Here is a 20,195-nt window from a genome sequence, read left to right on the forward strand (position 1 = left end):
ATTTTACTCTTGCAATTATCTCTCAAATGGACCATATTTCAAGTGCTCAATAATGTTGTGGCTTGTGGCTCCCCTGTTCAATGGCATAGATCTACACACTGGTTACCGACTGTACTAATCCTAATAGTTTTGCATACATTCTTCCTTATTCAGAAAGCTCTAGCCCGCCTTCCCAATCAAGATGGCAGAGTGAGACACTTCAGGCTTCATATCCCCACTGCTCTCCCTCCCTGCCCCAGAAGCTTTGAACAATACACAAGAATTGGCAGAAACATCTTTCTTAAGGCCCCAGAAAAGTTATAGGATTGTAGTAAGGTGTTTTAGTTTGCTAACGCTAGCATACAATATGCCTGAAATGGAATGATTTTTTTATAAAGGGGATTTATTAAGTTACAAGTTTCCAGTTCTAAGGCCTTAAAAATGTCCAAACTAAGGCATCTAGAGAAAGATACCTTGACTCTGGAGAGGCTGAATGGTGTCTGATATGTCTGTGTCAGCTGGGAAGGCACGTGGGTAGCGTCTGCTGGTCCTTATTCCCAGTTCCATTGCTTCCAGCTTCTGATTCCAGTGACTTTCTCTCCAAGCATCTGTGAGTCCTCATTTAGCTTCTCTGTACCAGCTCTCTCCAGGTTCTGGCTTGCTTAACATCTAATGGGAAGGCACATGGCAACATCTGCTGGGCTTGTGAAATGTCTGTGTCTGCACTTTCTCCAAAGTGAAAGGACCCAGTAAACCAATCAAGACCAACCTTGAATGGATGGAGTCACATTATTTCCACCTAAATTAAAAGGTCACACCCACAATTTCATGTGTCACATCTCCATGGAAACAACCTAATCAAGAGGTTCCACCCTACAATACTGGATCAGGATTAAAAGAACATGGATTTGGGGGGTACATAACAGTTTCAAACCAGCACACACGGCAAGTGCCAAATTGAAAATGCCAATTGAAAGCAGTAAATGTGGCACCCTGGCTGGCCCCTTCCCACCCCTTGCCATCTTAGTGGCCTGCTATCCCAGTGTGGTTCCTGGTCCTGCATCTGGAGGGGGCAGATGGCCCTTGTGCACAAGTTGGAGCATGTACATCTGGCCTAGTCTGGTGGTGGCCTGAGGGCCTTGTCCCTGCAGAACTTGTTCCTGCCTGTAGAAGTGAGGTGGGAGAGCCTTGAAGTCATGCTGCCTAGGGCGAGGGGTGGCTGGCTATAGAACATGGTGCAGTGCCTGAAAGCCTTAAGGAAACAGTTTCCTAGGGAGTAGGAGACATTTATAACCATAAGAGTGGGGTAATTTCTAGGGTCACACGTGAATGCCCCAGACTAGACAAGCAGGTCAAGACCCTATGCTTTGGCCTGGAGCTGTTCTCATACAACTCATTTTTTCGATAAACCCTGAAGGAGGGCACTCTATCTGCAAAGACTGGGAAAGATGTTCTGCTTTCTTTCTATTCTTTTTCTTTCTTCTTTTTTTTTTTTTTTTGTTAGCACCTGTCATTCAGGGAGAACTCAGTCATAACACTAGCTTGATGCAAGCTTAAGGAACAGTTGCCTCAGAGTCTAAATTTCAATGGTAGATAAACTACTAAAACATCAAAATGTCCAAGTTTCAACAAAAGATTGTAAAAACAAACAAAGAAACAGAAAGTGATGTTCCAGGCAAAGGAGATTAAAGCATTAGAAACTCAGTAAGGAGGATCGAACCTGGGACATTCTAGACAAAAACTCTTTAAAAATGGCCCTAAATATGCTTAAAGATCTAAAAGAAAACAGAAATAAAGAACTAAAGGAAACCAGGAAAAGTGAATACAAAGAGAGTATCAATAGAGAGGTAAAAATTATGAAAAGCAACTAAACTGACCTGAAGACAACAGACACAAAAATTTAAAATTCCCTGAAAGGGTTCAACAGCAGATAGGAGCTAATGGAAGAAGGAGGCAGTGAACTTGAAGATAAGATAATTGAAATCATCCAGTCTAAGGAGCAGAAAGAAGAGAGAATGAAGAAAAGTGAACAGAGACTGAGGACACTGTGGGACACCATCACGTGTACTAATATATGTTGCACATTGTGGGAGTCCCACAAGGAGAAGAAAGGGGCAGAGAGAAAATATTCAAGGAAATAATGGCTAAAAACTTCATAAATTTAACAAAAGGCATGAATATATACATCCAAGATGCTCAACGAACTCCAAATGGAATAAACATAAATAGACCCATGCTGTGACATATTATAATCAGATTGCTGAATGCCAGAGGTAAAGGGAATTCTGAAAGCCTCAAGAAAGAGGCAATGTGCCATGAACAAGGAGACTCGAGAAGACTATATGCTGATTTCTCATCAGAAACTATGGTGTCAAGAAGGCAGTGGGATGACGTATTTAAAGGGCTAAATGCAGAAACTTGCCACCCAAGAATTCTATATCTGGCAAAACTGTCTTTCAAAAATGAAGGAGAGATTAAGACAGTCCCAGATAAACAAAAGATAAGGGTGTTCATTACCATTAGACCAGCCTTACAAGCGAGGCTAAAGAGAGTTCTGCAGGTTGAAAGGAAAGGGAACTAGATAGTAGATCAAAGCCATATGAAAAAGATGTCCCATAAAAGTAGTGGCATGGGTAAATTTAAATGCCAGTACTGTATTGTATTTTGGGTTTGTAACTCCACTTTTTCTTTCTACAGGATGTAAAAGGCAAATGCATAAAATGTAATAATAAATCAGTGATTTTGGACCCGTAATGTGTAAGCATGTAATTTGTGACAAGAACTACCTGAAGGTGAAGGGACAGAGGTGTATAGGAACTTAGTTTGTGTATACTAATGAGGTTAAGTTGGTGTCAAAGCAAATAAGACTCAGAGATTTAGCATATTAAATTTAAGCCCCATAGTAACTCCAGTTGCCAGGGGCAGGGACACAGGGGCAATGGGGAGTTAAGCACAGTGGGTGTAAGGTTTCTGTTTTGGGAGATGGGAAAGTTTAAACAATGAAAGGTGGTGAGGGTACCACGATATTGTGAATGTGATTAATCCCCTTGGATGGTATACTTGGAAGTTGTTGAGACCATAAAGTTTCTATTGTATATATGTTCCCACAGTTTTTTATAAAAGCAACTAAAAAGACAAATTACAATTAAATGCAGGATGTGAGCCTGGGTGGGATCTAGCAAGGAAGGAGAAAAGACTCAAAAGGACATTATTGGGATAGATGCAAAATTTAGATTATAGACTGTAAGCTTTGCATCGGTGTTGAATTGTTTGAACTTGATAATTGCACAATAGTTGGTTATGTAAGTGAATTTCCCAGTTCTTAGGAAATGTACATGGAAGTACTAAGTGTTCAAGAAGCACAGTGTATACAACCTATGCTAAAGTGTGCAGGAAATGGGTCGACAGAAAGACAGATAGAAAAGAACGGCATGGCAAATACGGCAAAAAGTGAAAACTGGTGATCTTGTATTTGGTGGGATAGGGGTATTATGGTGTTCTCTGATTTTATAACTGTTCCTGAATGTGTTTCAAAATTAAAAGTTAAAACAAAATGTTGTAGGTTATTTTGTACGTTTACTTTCTCAGATGAACTTGAAAATGATTTCTCTATTTTTTTGGAGAGTATTGTGATAAATGTTCTGTTGATACTTGAAAAGAATGCATATTATTGGTTTGCTATAATGTTTTATAATCTATTAAATCAAGTTCATAAATCATTCAGATTTATTGCCTTTTTCTTTCTTGACACCCCCCCCCCCCCTTTTATTTTGAATTGTTTGGTCTACACTACGTGCCCCTTTCTAAAGAGAGTACACTAAATGATTCTGAAATTGTCATGTTGTCCTGCTACTTGGTTTTTTGATTTTACTTAATTTTTAACAGCTTGTTTTATAAGCTTTAAGTTGCCTGGTTTGAAAAGTTTCATGAATGGTGTTTTTTCATCAGTGCAAAATATCTTTGTATCCTTTGTGGCCTTTTGTTTTGAATTTTATAGCCTTTCTCTGTCACTTAACTTTAGGTGGGTGGTTTGTAAATAGAATGTGGCTGGATTTTTTTTTGGGGGGGGGTGGTCCAAGAATCAAACCTGGGTCTCTTGCACGGAAGGCGAGCATTCTACCACTGACCCACCATGTACCCTGGATTTTTTTTTTTTTAAGTGAAATCCGGGAGATTTCTTGATAGGTGAATTATTTAATCTATTTATTGGGATCATTAATGCATTATCATTTGCCATTTGTAGTTCATTTTTCTGTTATGCCTTCTAGTTCCTTTTTTCCCTTTCCTCATTTGCGTGATCGAATTTTTTTTTACATAGTCCATTTAGCATTCCACATCTTGTTTCACTGTTATGAATGGAGAACCTTAAAGTTTTCAATATATTTGAATTTGTATTTACTCAAGTTCGAGTATCTAAGACTTTTTTTCTCTCTGAACAAGAGGAAACTGGATACCACCTCATTTCTGCCCTTCTGCCTGCGGTTAGTATATACAAGTGCGCCGACATGTGCTCTGACTTCTGGGTTTTGATGAGATCACCGAGAATGTGCTTTGGAATTCTGCATTCCATATATTCTCTATCTCAAGAATCTTTTTAATGGTGACCTTTAAAAAAACACCTTGATCTAATGTTTCACCAGTTTCATTGTTTGTCTGTTTTCCTATATACCTGTTCTTGGATTTCTTATTTCGGTTCACTTTTAATTTGTCTGGAGTATTTCTAAGAATTTTGGGGGTTCCAGAACACGAATGAGCCCTTGCACACCTGAGCATTTGTTCGTTTGCTTTGTTTTCATCCCGGCACATCCACTGTAGTTTGGCTGGACTGCCCCAAGGTCTGTCCTTCACCCTGGTGGATGGCTAATTCCTGTCACTGATATATGGGCACAGGTGGCATGTGTCACTTCAGGGCAGCGGCTTCGAGGGCCACCAGTTGGTTCTCTGTGTCGTCTCCCTCTGCCTCCGTGTCGCCTGGGTTCTGCCGTGGTGTGACACATGGCGCTGTCGTCAGTGTTGACATGCGGGGCTGCTGTGCCGTAGCCCATCCCCATCCTGGTGCCCCTCTAGGTTCCCAGACCTTCCTCTGAACACTCATGCCTCTGGCTCTGGGGCTGCCTGGGCACCACACTCTTCTGCTTGATGCGGGCAAGTTCCTTGTCCTCTCTGCACCCTTATCCTCCTCCCCCAATCCACGAGGGTAGATTAGATGAGCACTGAGCGCTTTCCAGGTTTGACTTTTGACTAATCTGTTCTGTTTTGAATAAGAAACCTCTTAATGAGGCTGACATATTTTTTACAAGGCAAGCTGATGTAGGAGGGACCTTGGCTGTTTCTTGCTAGCAATGGGTCCAGCTGACATCTAGTGGAGACAGAGGCATGTGAGAAGCCACGGTGTTCTGGGCATGAGAAGGTGAGGACCTCTCCCTGAAGCTGGGATGGGTTTCTTAGCTCTTTCCCTGGCCTCCCTGCCTGGGCAAGAGGTCGGAGTTCGACTGTTCCTTTTTACCCCTTTCTATCTCCTTTCCATTAATGCCTGCTGTGTGCCAAGCACGTGCTAGGGGGCTGCAGAGGTGAGGCAAATGCTGAGGACACCTCTGTTTTGGGAGCTGATCCTGGTGATCTCAATGCAGGTGCTGCTTTCTTGTTTCAGTGCCTTCCCGCACTTTCTTAAGGGATCCTGGCAACCATTGACGAGGCAGGAAACCAAGACTCAGAATTGGCAGAGTCAGGATTTGAATTCGGGTCTTCCGGACTCTAGACTCTGTGCTTGGCCCCAACTAGGGTGCCTCTGCTTCTCTTTATGGTGGTTCAAGTGCCATAGGGCCAAGGTGGCCAGGAGGAAGAGAGAATGCTAGTGTGCCTGTGCTGCAGGGAGAGCTTGCAGGAGGTGGCGTCCAACAGGCCTGGAAGGAAGAGAAGGTCTGAGGAGAAGGGAAGGAGACAAGGGAGCAGCTGCAGAAGCAAGGATTATCTCCAGGTGGGGTGTGTCCTCGGGCTGAGCTTGGGCATCATCCTGTAGGTCTGGAGCAAAGGCACTGGGAAGACGAGATGCTGAAATGAGAGTAGGGAGTGCACGGGTGGTTCAGTGGTAGAATGCTTGCCTTCCACACAGGAGACCCACGTTCGACTAAAAATAAAAATAAAAATCTTCACAGGTGGTTCAGTGGTAGAATGCTTACCTTCCACACAGGAGACCTGAGTTCGATTCCTGGATCATGCATCCCCCCCAAAAAATGCAATGGAGTAAAATGAGAGCAGGCATACCTTTGCATTATTTATAGAAGTCCTATCTCTTTGTTTTTAATTTTTTAGTAGGTGATGGGTGGGCACAGTACCTAAGTAAAGGTACTTAAGAGTAACTAGTGAAAAGGAAGTCACCTTCCCTGTGAAAACTATTGCAAATTGTTTGTGTTTCTTACAGAGGGTAGATCCCACCCCACCCAACACACGCAAATGCAAGCATATTGTAAACTGGGGGTCACAGACTATGGCTGCGTGCCAGTCCCTCTCACTGCCTGTTTTGTTTTGATTTTTGCATGGGCAGGCTCCAGGAATCAAACCTGGGTCTCTGGCATGGCAGGCGAAAATTCTGCCACTGAGCCACCATTGTACTGCCCTGCCTGTTTTATAAATAAAGTTTTATTGGAACACAGCAAACCCACTTGTTTCGGTACTACCCCTGGCTGCCTTCATGCCCAGCCACACAGGTAAGGAGCTGAGACAGACCATCTGGCTCACAAGGCCAGAAATACTGATCATCTGGCCTTTTACAGAAACATTTCCCAACCACTATTGTAAACACTATGTGCACGCGCCCCTCCCCATTTAATATATCTGACTTAAACACAGCCTTGCTATTCCCTGTCTCTTTTATAATCTATATAAACTAAATGAGTTCTTTAGTCTTTGAACATTACCAAATCTCTCCTTAAGATTCTCTGTAGTGGACAGCTCGGTGTCTTGTCACCCGAGCTGCATCTTGATCTGCCTGCTGGTAAAAGCATTGCTCCTGGAGGGGTGATCAGGCACAGGACACCCCCATGGCAAGGGGTGGGGTGCGCACAGATGACCCATGTAGACCCACTTTTGGATAGCAAAATGTGGTCCACAGCCCCACAGCTGGCAGCACCTGGGAGCAGAATCTCAGGTCCCATCCTACTGAATCTGCGTCTTCATTTTAATGACCACCCTAGTCCCCTCCAAAGCCCCCTCCCCCCCCACATACCACGTGATTCGTATGCACTTAAAGTTTGAGAAGCACTGACCCAGGGCCATGGTGGTCAACCCTTGCTGCATATTGGAATCGTTTTTAAAATTACTGTTGCCTGGGATCCACACTCGGAGAGTTGGATTGAGTTGGTCTGGGCTACAGCCTGGGCATTGGGATTTAAAAAATAATAATTACCTTTGGAGTATAACATATATGCACTAAAGTGCATAAGGTGCACATACCTTGAGTATACCACGCAATGCATTTTTACATGTGTATACACCTGATGAAGATAGACTGTTTCCAGGACCCCAAGAGTTTCCCTTGTCTAATCAGTATCCCTCTCCAGGTAGCCATCATTCTTTTCCCTAAGATTAGTTTTGCCAATTCTAGAACTTCGTATTAGTGGAATCATCTAGTGAGTACTCTTGCATCTTCCTGCTTTCACTTGCATTATGTCTGAGATTCTGCCATGTGTATCAGTTCTTCTCTGTTGCTGTGTGGTGATTGTGGTGTTGCTGGGGTTGAGAATCCCTGCTCCTGAGAGACAGCCCTCAACTCTTGCTGATCAGCTACCTCCACCCTGAGTTACCCTTCCTAAGGCCAGCTGTTGAGCTCTTCCAAATGCTGTTCTATGAGTTTCCCCAGTAGCCTTCCAATAAATCCTTAACCAGTTTCTGTTGCTTGCTGCCACTAAGCCCTTTCTAATTCAGACATGTAGTTCCTGCTCAACTCCTACCCTACCCTGATCTGATCCAGTTTTTAAACCTCTTCTCCATCATCCCTGTCTATTGGATTCCAGCCTCAGCTCAAATATCCCTAATGCCAGAACCCTCAATACCTGCAGCAGACTCTGGACAAGTTCTTCCTTGTGTGCACTCTGGGCTGTGCTGAACATGGTCCTCTGAACGTGTGGACATTTGTCTACCATGTGCTCCCGAGGGAGAGCTGTAGTGGGTGGTGCACAACTTCCTCTAATGTAGGGCTGGCAGGGACTGGAACGGCATAAAGCACTTAGACCAGGGGACCAGTACACGGAAGCACTCAATAAATGATGACTAAATGCAGACAGAGAACATTTCCATTGTCACAGGAGTTTTATTGGACTGTGTTGCATCTAGAGCCTCACTGTCCTATGGGGATAGCCACTGGCCACATGGGGCTATTGGGCCCTTGACATACAAGGTGTCCAAATTGAGATGTGTTCTAATTGTAAAATATGCTTTATGAAAAGAATGATTATATATTGGAATAATACTTTGAATGTATTGGGTTAAATAAAATATAATTAATACACTCATTTCAAACTGTGGCTGGTGGATGTATTAAAATCACACATGTGGCTTGCACTGTTTCCAGTGGGCAGCACTGGGTAGAAGAATGGGTTACACGAGATCACGCCCTTTCAGACAGTGTTCTCAAATTTGGGGGCTCAGGCTATTTAGTGAAGCAAAATATTTACTGAAGAAAATTCTGAAGACTTTACCTGGAGTGCTTGTTTAAAATGCAAGTTCCTGGGCTCCATCCCAGGCCAACCCAATCAGAAACTCTTGTAAGAGTGGGGCTGGGAATCGGCATTTTCAACAAGACCCCAGTTAAACTCATGCCCTCTTAAATTAGAGAACCACTGCCCATAGAATTTGGGGTGGGCGGGAGGGGGGAGGGATTTGATTTTCCTTTTCCTCTCTTGGTTCAGGTTGTGGAAAGGATGAAACCCTTATTTCCTACCTTGACTTGGCTGCAGGAAGCATTCAGGACTTAATTTTGGGCTACATTCGGGTTTAATAATTTGTAATCTGGGTGGCTTTTTCGCTGTTTGCCAGTGTGTTAGCATTGTCCTGCCTTACGTTAGAAACGTATGGAAGACAAAGACCAAGGGCTCCTGGCACTGCTTGGCGTTTTTAAGGTCAAATCAGACTTTCAGCCTTTGCGTGACTTTGGGCATTTTGCAGTCTGTGACAACCCCAATTTCCTAATTGTTCAAAGGATGGAAAGAGATAATTTAATTTCAATAAAAAGCTTACCTAAAAAACTAGAAGTAACAAAGGTACATGCAGTCTATGCAAGCCATGAAGTCTTGTTCATGTATGAAGAAGGTTGATTTTCATTTCTCAAGCAGATTGCTGCCACTGCAGCTTTGGGCCACTAGATGGCGCCACAGCCCAGCTACTGGAAGTGACACTCCTACCCGCTCCATCCCACAATGCCCCAAATACCAACTGTCTTAGAGCAGTGCTTCTCCAAGGGTGGTCTTATTGTTAGAACTTATTAGAAATGCAAATTCTCAGGTTCTACCCCAGACCTATTGAATAAGAACCTGTTTTAACCAGCCGTTCAGGTGATTCTGATGCACACTGAGTTTGAGAATCACTTTATTATACCTTGACTCTGTTTTGGGCTGGGAGAGATGTGAGTAGGAATCCATGGGATAGGGAGCTTGCCGGACTGAGGCAAGGGGCGGGGTGGGGCGGAGAAGACTGAGCGCAAAGATGAAACTCACGGGTGCAGGATCAGCTCCACAGGGCGTGTTCGAATCAGGGAGCAGTTAAGGAAAAATACTAGGTAGCAGGTTTTTATTTTCATTTTTAGGTAGAGCATCTCAAATGGTGCCAGCTGGATGGAAGGAATGGGGGGTTATTGGAGGATACCCACTTTAGGTGAAAGGCCCAGGACAGGCAGCAGAAGCCAGAGCCTGGCAGAGTTCTGCCTGGAGCCAGCGTATGTCCCACCCTAAGTCCCTCACCATGGCTGTTTATCTCTGCCCAATCTGGAATTTCACCAAATGACCAGTGCTCATGGAGTAAAATCTTGCAACCTCTCCAAGACGACTAGAAGGAGAAATCACTAGTGACTGAAGACGTTTCTATCTTTTCAATCCTATCTGTATCCTAAGGGGAGGTCAGTGCCAGAATGAATTCATGTTATTTTTTCGACACTGACAAAAATTCCTTTTGCAGTTGGCTACTGATGCTTCAAAGGGGCAATGTATCATGCAAATAATTGTTTTCATCTATGACGTGTACAGTTTAGTTTGATTTATTTTTGATGTCAGAAACAAAATGGAAAGTTAGCACTTTAAAAATGAGCATGGCTGGCTGAATAAATAATACGCTCTTGGCCAGAACCTGCCAGTGCCTCCTTAATTGCTCATTGATTCTTTACTTCTCTGCAAATTAAGGAAACTGGGTTTTAGAAGGTATAGTCTTTCCTCGGGCTTTGACCTACCATTTAAAGGCAGGAGTTGCTGGCGCAGGAAAGTCCTTAGTGGTTTCTTCTGGAGTACGGAGGTACCATCTCCTTGTTTTTTGAGTCGTGAATATTTGTGGCGTATCCTGAGGCCTGAGAACATATAGAAGACAGGGCAACTTGGAGAGTGACAGGGATGCCTGGAGCAGTTCTCCCTTGGGAACCTGCTGGGGCCTTGCATTTAGATCCTTCTGGAAAAGTAGCCTGAGTAGAATAGGACACATGTCCTAGGGACTGGGCCTCCTCCATTTCCTAGAAGGTTTCTTTCACCTTCATTTCTGGGCTGCACTGGAGGCACCAACCATTCTCACCACCCTCAGAAAGACCCCTGACCCAGCCCAGAGGCCTTCCAACACCCAACTTCCAGAGCCCCCAGCTCACCACCAGCCCCGGCCTTGGACTCCAGTTTTTCCTAATCGCTGAAAATCTGTGTTCTCTGCCTGTTTCCCCCGCTGCTTCCTCAAACACACTTCTCCTCTTTTAGACTGCTCTGGGTTCCCCCCTCCAGAACAAATGAACCCTCACCCCCAGCCCCCACGAGTCTTGGATGTAACTCCCTGTGGTTCCCAGAGCATCCCGTGTGTGATTCTGACGTGACGTCAACTCCTAGTGTTGGCAACCCATTGAGACGAGAACCTGGGCCTTATATTTCTGTAACTCCAGCTTATAAAATGCGACCCAGAACATTATAGGCCCTCAAAATAATTGGTTGAATGAATAAATGATTGAGTGTATTTGCCCCTAAGCAGAAACTACAGCTGTCACTCAGTTAACAGGATGAAATGCCTGAAAAGGAAATTCCATGACTATTTCTGTCTTTTTTTGTACACTCGGATCTCACACTTCTTCATCAGGAAGTCCTTCCGTATATCCCCCTTTACATCTCCTGCTCTGTGTTCAGGAAGAGTGTGTTGAGATTAAGTAAGAAAATGCGTGGGGAATACCCTGAAGATGGCGGAGCTTGCTTTCTAACTCATGACAGGAGGGAGCCAATCTTAGTCTCTGGTGGATCCAAGCTAGATCTGGAAGGACAGATGTAGTAGGGTCATCTTAAAAAACGCCAGATCCTGCTGAGCTTCAGACCCTTAAACATGTGTCTCTAACCACAAGTTTGCACCCTAAGGCTAAAAGCTATCAATTTAGGAAGGCAAATCTACGTATATGAGCAGCTCTGGGTTGGCATGCCCTTTAGGAGCTGTGTGTTCTCTGGGAAGTTACTTAACCACTCTGGGCCTCAATTTCCTTATCGGTGAACTAGAGTGCTTGTAGGAATTAAATGTGTTCTTGGCATCCACAGTGCACTTGATAAATATTCTGTTTATTATTGATATCCTTCAGCTGCTGCACGGGGTAGGTGTGAGAATGACAAGATCTGCTGAACCTTTGTCTGTAGAAAGATTTTAAAATGGGCCATCTTTGTCTACCTCTAGGGGTTCTTCCAGGATGGGGGCTACCCTTTCTCTCAGGGTCTAGAGGGACCCATCATTTCCTTCACGCTGGAGACCCAACGGCCAGTCCCTCTTCTCCTCACCTCCTGGAACCACCATGGGATGTAATTATGGCTCCGGGGTGGTACCACCATCAAAACACCTGCTGCTCTGGCCCCTGCTTCCGGATGCCCTTTTCCTTCTGAGAAGTGCTGGGGAGGGCGGGAGGCGAGGCTCCCTCATCCAGGCACAGTCCTCAGCTGGCCACCCTCGGGACACGTCATCCCTCCTTGGATGTCCTCTCTGCCCGTCTACTCATCAGATCAGCCTGGCACCTGCCTGCTTCTGCCTCCCTGGCAGCCCTGCCATCGGCCCAGGCCACTCCTCTCTCCTGCAATTACAATTCCTTCCCCAGCTCCCTTTGAAAGTCTTTGTTCTTCTTCCCTGAACATTCAAGTTAATTTCCACCAACTGTTTATTCAGCCTTTGTACTGCCTGGCTTGCCACTTACTCAGGAAACGCAGCTCTCAGAGGGAAAGAGCAGGGACGGCAGAGCAACAGTTTAGGACAGGAAGGAAAGACACTTCAGAGAGTGAGGAGGCAAGGCAGGAAGTCTGCCGTCCGTCCCCCCCCCTCCCCCCACCCCGGGGAGCCCAGCAGGGGAAGCTGGCCAGTTCTCAGGCCTCTGCTCTCTGGCCTAGCATCTTGGTATAGCTCCTTCCAGTGTCAGCGTGTGTGCCCTTGCACATGGATACATGTGCGTGTGGAGAGACAAACGTGTTTGTGTAGAAGGCAGGAACAAGTAGCTACTAGCGGCCACCACTCACTCTGGCGGCTTTTGGTTCTACTGAGCATTTGGGGAGTTGGGGAGGAGGTTCTGGGCATGCAGGAGATTGCCTTGCTAAGAAGAGAGAGGAATTTGGGCTCCAGAAGATGATCCAGTGAGGAGAGGAGGGGAAGGGAAGGAGCTGAGCCGGGGAGGGCGTGAGGGCTTTGCTGGTGTGGCCAGAAGAGTATCATGTGATTTTACTGTCAGCTGTGACCCCTAATGTTCATGGAACACTTGGTCCTTAGGCGGCAGCCTTGTGCTGGACATTGCTTTGGTGGGGAGCGTCTCACTTTTGGACAAATGCCAGCATGGAGATGGAGCCCAGGCCAGGAGATGCAGGGCTGAGTGAGCTTAGGGAGGCACTGGAAGTCCAGGACTTGGGCTCGTGGGAATTTTGAGAAATTTGGGGGACAGCTTTGCACTGTGGAATGAGGGGCAGAATCAATCTTAGTGGATAAATCTACTTTATCCACCAGGAGGCCCCAGCTGACATTTGGGATTCTCTCTATAAACATGTATACCCACGCTGAACCTAGTATATTCATAATACATAAAATGCGTAACTGTAAAATTATATATCATATGCAATATGTGAAAGTTATAAATGTATAATACATGATGAGATAAAATATAAAATACAAAAAATAAAATATATAATCCAAATATACTACATACCGTATGCAATCATGTATACAATTATGCATATATAAAATACAGAATATGTAATCATGTTTTAATATATGTAAATTATATATATAATATAAAATATCTTGAGACACAAAATAAGTCTCATCTTTTTTTCCCATTCTGACACTCTCTAACTTGTTTTGGAATGTTTAGTACTTTCACATTTCCTCATCTTTACTGATGTGTAATTGGCATACAATTTTTGCACATACTTAAAGTGTACAACTTGATGAGTCCGATGTATGTATACACACATGAACATTACCACAATCAAGATAATGAACTGACCCATCCTCCCATAGCTTCCTCAAATCGCTTCATAATCCCTCCTGCCCCTCCAAACTCTCTCCCACCCCTAGCTCCCCACCCTCACCCCTAGGCGACCATTATAGCTTAGTTTGCATTTTCTAGAATTTTATAGAAATGGAATCATACAGTGTGTACCCTTTTCTGCTGGCTTCTTTCATTCAGCTTATTTTGACTCATCCATGTTGTGTGCATCAATAGTTTTTTCCTTTTTGTTGCTTAATTCTGTGTATACTTCCCTTTGTTTGTCCAGTCACCTGTGGAAAGACATTTGGGTTTGTTATTCCAATTAAAACATCTCTGAACTTCTGTGCCATGCATTTCAAGAGGTTCTCCTCTCTCCCTGGGGATTCTGCCTCTTTCTCAAGAGTCCCAAGAGCCCCAGGGTTAATTTCTGCACAGGCTGGCAAAGTGAAGACTTCGTTTGGAGCTGGGGAGGCTGGGCAGTCCTCTGAGGCCGCTGCGTGCGTGGGCAGTGTGGGGGATCAAATCACGCCCCCCACAAACGGCAGGTTCAGTCCTGGGAGTTGAACCCATTGGTATACAAGACCTTTAGCGTTGAAGATGTTATTATTAGTTAAGGCGTACCCAAACAGATTGATGATGGGCCTTAACCTAGTACGCCTGAAGTCGTTAAAGCTCAAAGGAAACTGGACACCGAAGAGAGAAACTCGCCGGAAAGAGCCAGGAGCCGGAAGTCAACGGAACCGGAAGAGGAAGGAGCGGGCGTCCCCACGTGAGGGGAAAGCCAAAGGACCCAAGGACTGATGCCCAGTCCGGCTCTGCCAAGCTTGGGAGGAAGGAAACCTTCAGTTCTGAAAAGGTGAGCCAGTTAATTCTTACTCTTCAACCACCCCGTAGTATGTATTTGTTTGAGTAGCCTTGAAACTGAGGCAGGCGGCCTGGGCATTAGAAGTAGCTGAAACACACAGTCATTGGCAGTGGTTGTGGTTCCTTAGGGAGCTGGGATGGACAGTCCTGGCGCCCCCAGCGAACCTTACCCTGCCCTTTTGTCCCGAGCGCAGGCACAGTTGTGTCCCTCAGTGCTGTCAGGGCAGATTCTCGGCCCCCACAGGGGTGCTGACAGCCGTGCACGATCACAGTCAGGGAAAAGTTCAAGGCTCAGCCCCTGCCGTTGACCTAGAACCTCGTTTTTCTATCCCAGCCTCCTCACCGTCTTTCCCTTTGGCCACACTGGCTCCTTTTAAATTCCTCAAGCCCTCAGGTGTGTTCCCACCTCAGGGCCTTTGCACTTGCTGCCCACTCTGTCTGCCCAGCTCTTCATTTCTTTTCTTTTAACTATCTCACATACCATGTAGTTTACATATCTTTCTTGTTTATCACTGTGTCCTCCATGAGAATATAAACTCCATGAAGGCAGTCATGTCTGCTTGTTTATCGCTCTGTTCTCAGCTCCTAATCACAATGTGATTAAATATTGGTCAAACGAATGAATTAATAAATGGACCCTTGGCACATTCCATTGGAGAACATCCTAATTCCTTCAGGATGAATAGCCAAAGGCAATTCCATGTTAAAAGGGATGGGTAATTTCTATATGGGGAGCTAAGTAGATTTGGTTCCATTTACAAGTCTGGTAGAAGGTAGCCTGGGCTAAGACTGTGAGGCACACAGAGCAGTGAACCTTACCTGGTGACTTAAGGAATATCTCCTCCAGTTGTTGGTAAACTTTTTTTTAAAGGAGTAGATCCTTTGCTCTTCCTTCAAAGAAATCTTCCAGGAATTCCGTTATGGAAAATAGGTAAAATTAATGTTTTATTTGTATAAACCTACAGGTTTACATTTATAGCATTTATTTATTAAATGAGGACATAGAAATTGATCAAAATATTAATTTGACTAAATGCAATGTGGAATCCTGGAATGTGTCCCAGGACAGAATAAGGACATTAATGGCAAAACTGGTGAAATCTGAATAAACTCTGGTGTTTAGTCAACAGTGACGTACCCATGTTTGTCTCTTAGTTTTGACAAATAGACCACAGTAATGCAAGATGGTAATATTAAGGGAAATCGAAACTGGGTGAGGGGCATTTGGTTACTCTCAGTAGTCTCTATACAGCTTTTCAGTAAATATAAAATTATTTCAAAAGGGAAAGTTTATTTAAGTATTGATTGTATCAATAAATAACATTTAACAAATAAAAAATATGAATTTGAAATTATAGTTATGGATGACAGTGATCATCTTTCACAACATAAATATTATTGCTATATTTTGCTTTGGTTACACAATATTGGGGAAAATCTTGATTCTCTCATTTAAGCAGTTGAAAATGGCAACACATTTTAACAGCTGCTTGCCTTGGGGTTTCAGGATATGCTCCAATTAAGCCAGGAAGGTGGGAGAAGCTCATTTTTGAGTTCTGTAGAATAATGAATGAAGTAGATAGTACACATTAGTGCAGTGCTTGTGAGCAATGGGTTAAAATTTTGTATGAAGTACATTGGAGAGTGCATACTGTTTTCTGAGTTTTCAAAATAGTTTAAAAAATATTTTTGAAAGACCTCTAGGTCTTTGCTGAACACAGTTTGAAAACCGTTGGTCTAATCAAAACTTCCCATTTTATAGATGAGGAAGGTGGGGCCTGGAGAAGGGATGGGGCTAAGGTTTGAGGAATCTGGGACAAGCCCAGGGTATCATGTTCCAGCCATGAGGAAACATGGATGAATGTAACTCTGGAATATTCTTTCTAATTCCTGGGTAGAAATCCATTGGATGCTTCAGGCTCTCTTCTCCTCTTGATGCCATTTATGCTATTCCAATTTTTAAAGCTCCATTGAAAAATCTTGAACATGTCTCCTTACTTACATGTCTCAAGTTTCTCTTGGGAATAATCCTAAAAGTGCAGTTGCTGGGTTGTAGGGTGTGCTCTCCAAGGGCTTGTAAGGATGACCCCCTCCCCAGCGGGCATGGCTTTCATCCCCATTAGTGGTGGGTGTTGTCAGAGTGGAAGGAGGTGGGTTAAACTCCAATGTTTAGTCAGCAGTAACGTAAAAATGTGTTGTTTTCTTAGTTTTGACAGATGGACCACGGTAGTGCAAGATGGTAACATTAGAGGAAACTGAAACTGGGTGAGAGGCATTTGGTTACTCTCAGTGCTCTCTTTATAACTTTTCAGTAAATATAAAATTGTTCCAAAACAGAGAGAAAATGCACGGTTCCCCTGCTTTACCTCTTACAACTTTCACCAACTAACAATGGTTTCTCTCGTCCCAAGTACAGACAGCTGATCTGAGGCTGTTGTCCCCTGGGATCTCTATGGTCCTGGAACCCAGGCTGTTGCCATGACTCTGCCCTACTCACTGTGACTTTGGGTGAGTCCCTGCCATGCCCCCAGCCAGACTCTGCTCATCTGAGACAGTAGAAGATGGGCCTAGATCAAAGGATCATAATTTGAGTGTTTTAACTCAATCAAATTTTCACCATCCTTACCCATGATAGCAGATGTACTTGGGGTGGGGGTGTTTGATGACTGAGAAGATACAATCTAATTATAGACTGCTATGAATTCAGTAATGATTTACAAGGAATTTGTATTTCATGAAACATTCCGATATGTAATACATTTGGAAATGGCCATGTTTGTATCTGTGATCAACATATTTATTTCATTTACCTACAAAGCTTTTTACATATGTGGACTCATACTCTGTATGTGAGATTTAATGTCTGGCTGCCCCCCTTCCCATCCAGAGTCACAACCCATATTTGGGGTCTCCTTTACTAGAGAATGTCAGTGAAGGGGGAAGTAGCAGTATATTTCAGAAATCCCTGGATTTGAATCCTGCTTTTGTCATTTACTAGCTGTGTGCCCTTGGGCAAGTTGCTTAACTTCCTGGAATCCTAATTTCTCTTACTTTGTGTGTATGTGGGTGCTGATACGTGTATGTGAATGTGTGTGTACCAGGCACCAGGTGCCCTACAGATATTAACTCTCTTACACACATATGTATTGCTTATAATAGTTCCTGGCAGGTAAGTGCTTTCTTAATGTTATCTTTTATTATCTCAGTCCTCCCAACAATCCTACAAGAGAATTGTCATTCATTCATCCATTCCGTTATTCAGTGGATATTTATTAAACAGGACCATGTTCTGAGCACTGGGAATACAGTGGTAGGTGAGCAAAACAGTAAAAAATATGTGCCTTTATGGAGCATATCATGATTCCAATTTAACATTGTAGGATGCTGAGATCCAGAGAGGTAAAGTGCATTTTCCAAGTTCACACAGGGAATATAGAGAAAAAGTATTGTGGTTGCTTTCTCTACCTAGCATGATCCACTCTTCACAAAGTCCATTCGTCATCTGGGGCCTGCTCCCTCCTGCACAGCCCATCCTTATGATTCTTGCAGAAGCTGCTCTTATCTCTCATGACCTCACTTAGCTGGACCCTGCTGAATGGATTAGTTGTCTGTATGTGGGGCCAGAGAAAAAATTATTTGTCAGTGGAAGCTGCAAGAGGCAAAACTTGGGAACCATTGGCTGCTGTGTTTAGTTCCATATAGAGACTACTAGTTTAGAGAGAGAGAAAAGAAATGAAGCCAAGACACAGAGAGAAACATAGATGGGAGCAGAATGGAGAGAGAGTGAGAGAAAGAGAGGGAGATGCTGGAGTCTGCATCTCCAGTTTCAGGCATTAGTAAGACTCAACCACACTCCTCTCCTTGAGGTCCAGGGATACCCCAATATCCTTACAACAAACTCCCCCCTTTTTTGCTTAAACTTGCAGCCAAAGTAATCCTAGTTAACATCCTGGGACCTGGTAAATGCTTGGTGAGTGACTGCTCTAACATTCTTTGAGCTTCCACCACACCTAAGACTTGCCTTTTTGGCATCTGGAGCTGAGAGTTTCTGTTCTTAGATAACTTTGCAATAGCAATAGCTTCTCTCCCTTCAGAGCATGTGACTGCAGCCTAACTCTTAATAAATCAGACAGAAGCTTTCTGCATGGAAAAGAGCTTCCTCATACATCATTTTTGTTTTCCTCTTGGGGAGAACTATGGTACAGCGATAACCTGCCACGTATATGTCTCAAAGTCCTATTTATATAGCCATATGGATAAATATATATAAATAGGACTCTGGAATAATAGATTAAGGGATCTGCTCATCCATAGAAGACTTATGGGGCTTTCAGGACCTAATGGTGGCTTGATTCCGTAAGAAAAATGGGTTTCTAGCAGGACGTGGCTGAGAATTAGATAAGCCCATAAACTGATAGAAAGCCCACCTGGGAGATGGAGAGGTGGGAAGGACTGTGTGAGAGGAGCCAGAGGCCCTGATGGGATGAGCTGTGGAGCAGGCAGGGCAGAGCTGCGGAAAGTCATGAACCCAGAGCTTCCCCTCCCAGCTCTGCCCTTATTTTGCTGTGTCAGCTTCAGCAGATTACTCGCCTTCTCTGATATCCTCATGTATAAAAGGAGAAATGTGGACTCACTGATCTCTGAAGTCCTTTCTCACTCTAACACTAAAATGGCTCTGAGATCCATGCTTATTTTCCTTGGGGTAAGGAAGCTTCCAGGTAAACTGGGCTCATCCCTAGGCCTTGACCAACCACTGGTGCTCCTCATGGGTCTCCCACCTTCTGGAGACATCTTCAGAAGGGACCCGTGATCATGAGACACCACCAATGACTGCCACTGTTACTACTCTCCCATTATTCTCCACTTTATGCTCATAATCTGCATATTTATTGAGCACTTACTATTCCAGGCACAGTTCTGTACATTTTAGGTGTATTATCTCATTTCATCCTTAGAACCACTCCAGGCAATAGGTACCGCTATTATCCCCCTTCATAGGTGAGGAAACAGAAGCATGGGTCCAGGTTTTCCTAATCAGCTGCCACACAGCTGGTCATTGGTGATGCTGGGACACACCTGGGAACCTGAGTCCAGCATCTGTATACCTAACTGTGGCTGTGTAGTTCCCATCTCCAAGGGCGGAGACTGAGTTTATGAGGGGTTAACTGCTATGTGAACTATGGGGATCCTTTGACTTCTCAGATCTGTCAATTTCAAGAGAGGGGATATAAAGAAAAGGTATTCTGACTGCTCCTTGTTTCTTTCAGGTTTTCCGAGTTAGCCCATTAAAAAAAAAACACACCAAAAGTCTATTTACAGAAGAGACGTATAGGAACCAAGATAACCATGTGTCGGCCATGCTTCAGTGAACCCCCAAACCAAAGATTGGCTGGATAACGTGTACCTAATGCTCTTGGCTTTTTCAGTATTTCAGACTATTCTTTCTCCTCTGTGAGTTAAACCAGGCTTTTGTGACCTGATGAGGACACATTTCTCCTGGGGTGTAATAATGCAGCTGGTGTTAGATATAATGCTGAAGAGGCATTTGCTATTTGGAAAAGTTAAATCCTAAAGCTTCTTTCCTGCACTCCTACCTCGAGAAAAAACATTTCTCACGCAGGTCTGGGCAAGACTGCTGTCTCGATATAATCCCCCCACTATCATCTTAATGCGAATCACT

At 44.0% G+C, this 20,195-nt stretch overlaps 1 protein-coding gene and 1 long non-coding RNA gene across 5 annotated transcripts in view; one reads left to right on the top strand and one right to left on the bottom strand.

The window, feature by feature from the left end:
- Positions 1-9,125: 9,125 nt before the first annotated feature.
- Positions 9,126-14,386, bottom strand: LOC143687683 (uncharacterized). Of its 3 annotated transcripts, XR_013177641.1 has the most exons (4): positions 14,273-14,386; positions 13,814-13,941; positions 10,415-10,528; positions 9,126-9,802 (listed from the first exon to the last, which is right to left on the bottom strand). It is a non-coding gene; the product is annotated as an uncharacterized LOC143687683 (long non-coding RNA). The 3 variants fall into 3 exon arrangements; XR_013177639.1 differs by lacking the exon at positions 9,126-9,802 and having other exon boundaries at positions 9,814-10,528; XR_013177640.1 differs by lacking the exon at positions 9,126-9,802 and having other exon boundaries at positions 9,815-10,528; positions 13,823-13,941.
- Positions 13,961-20,195, top strand: part of MSI2 (musashi RNA binding protein 2) — a 501,147-nt gene continuing 494,912 nt past the window's right edge. Inside the window, exon 1 of one of the 2 annotated variants that reach the window (XM_077164879.1) lies at positions 13,961-14,507. The gene's annotated coding sequence lies outside the window, so the exon portion shown is untranslated. The remainder of the gene's footprint in view (positions 14,508-20,195) is intronic. The other variant, XM_077164875.1, reaches the window with a different exon arrangement.

This window comes from Tamandua tetradactyla, chromosome 6, assembly GCF_023851605.1.
Source record: "Tamandua tetradactyla isolate mTamTet1 chromosome 6, mTamTet1.pri, whole genome shotgun sequence".
NCBI classification, from domain to species: Eukaryota; Metazoa; Chordata; class Mammalia; order Pilosa; family Myrmecophagidae; genus Tamandua; species Tamandua tetradactyla.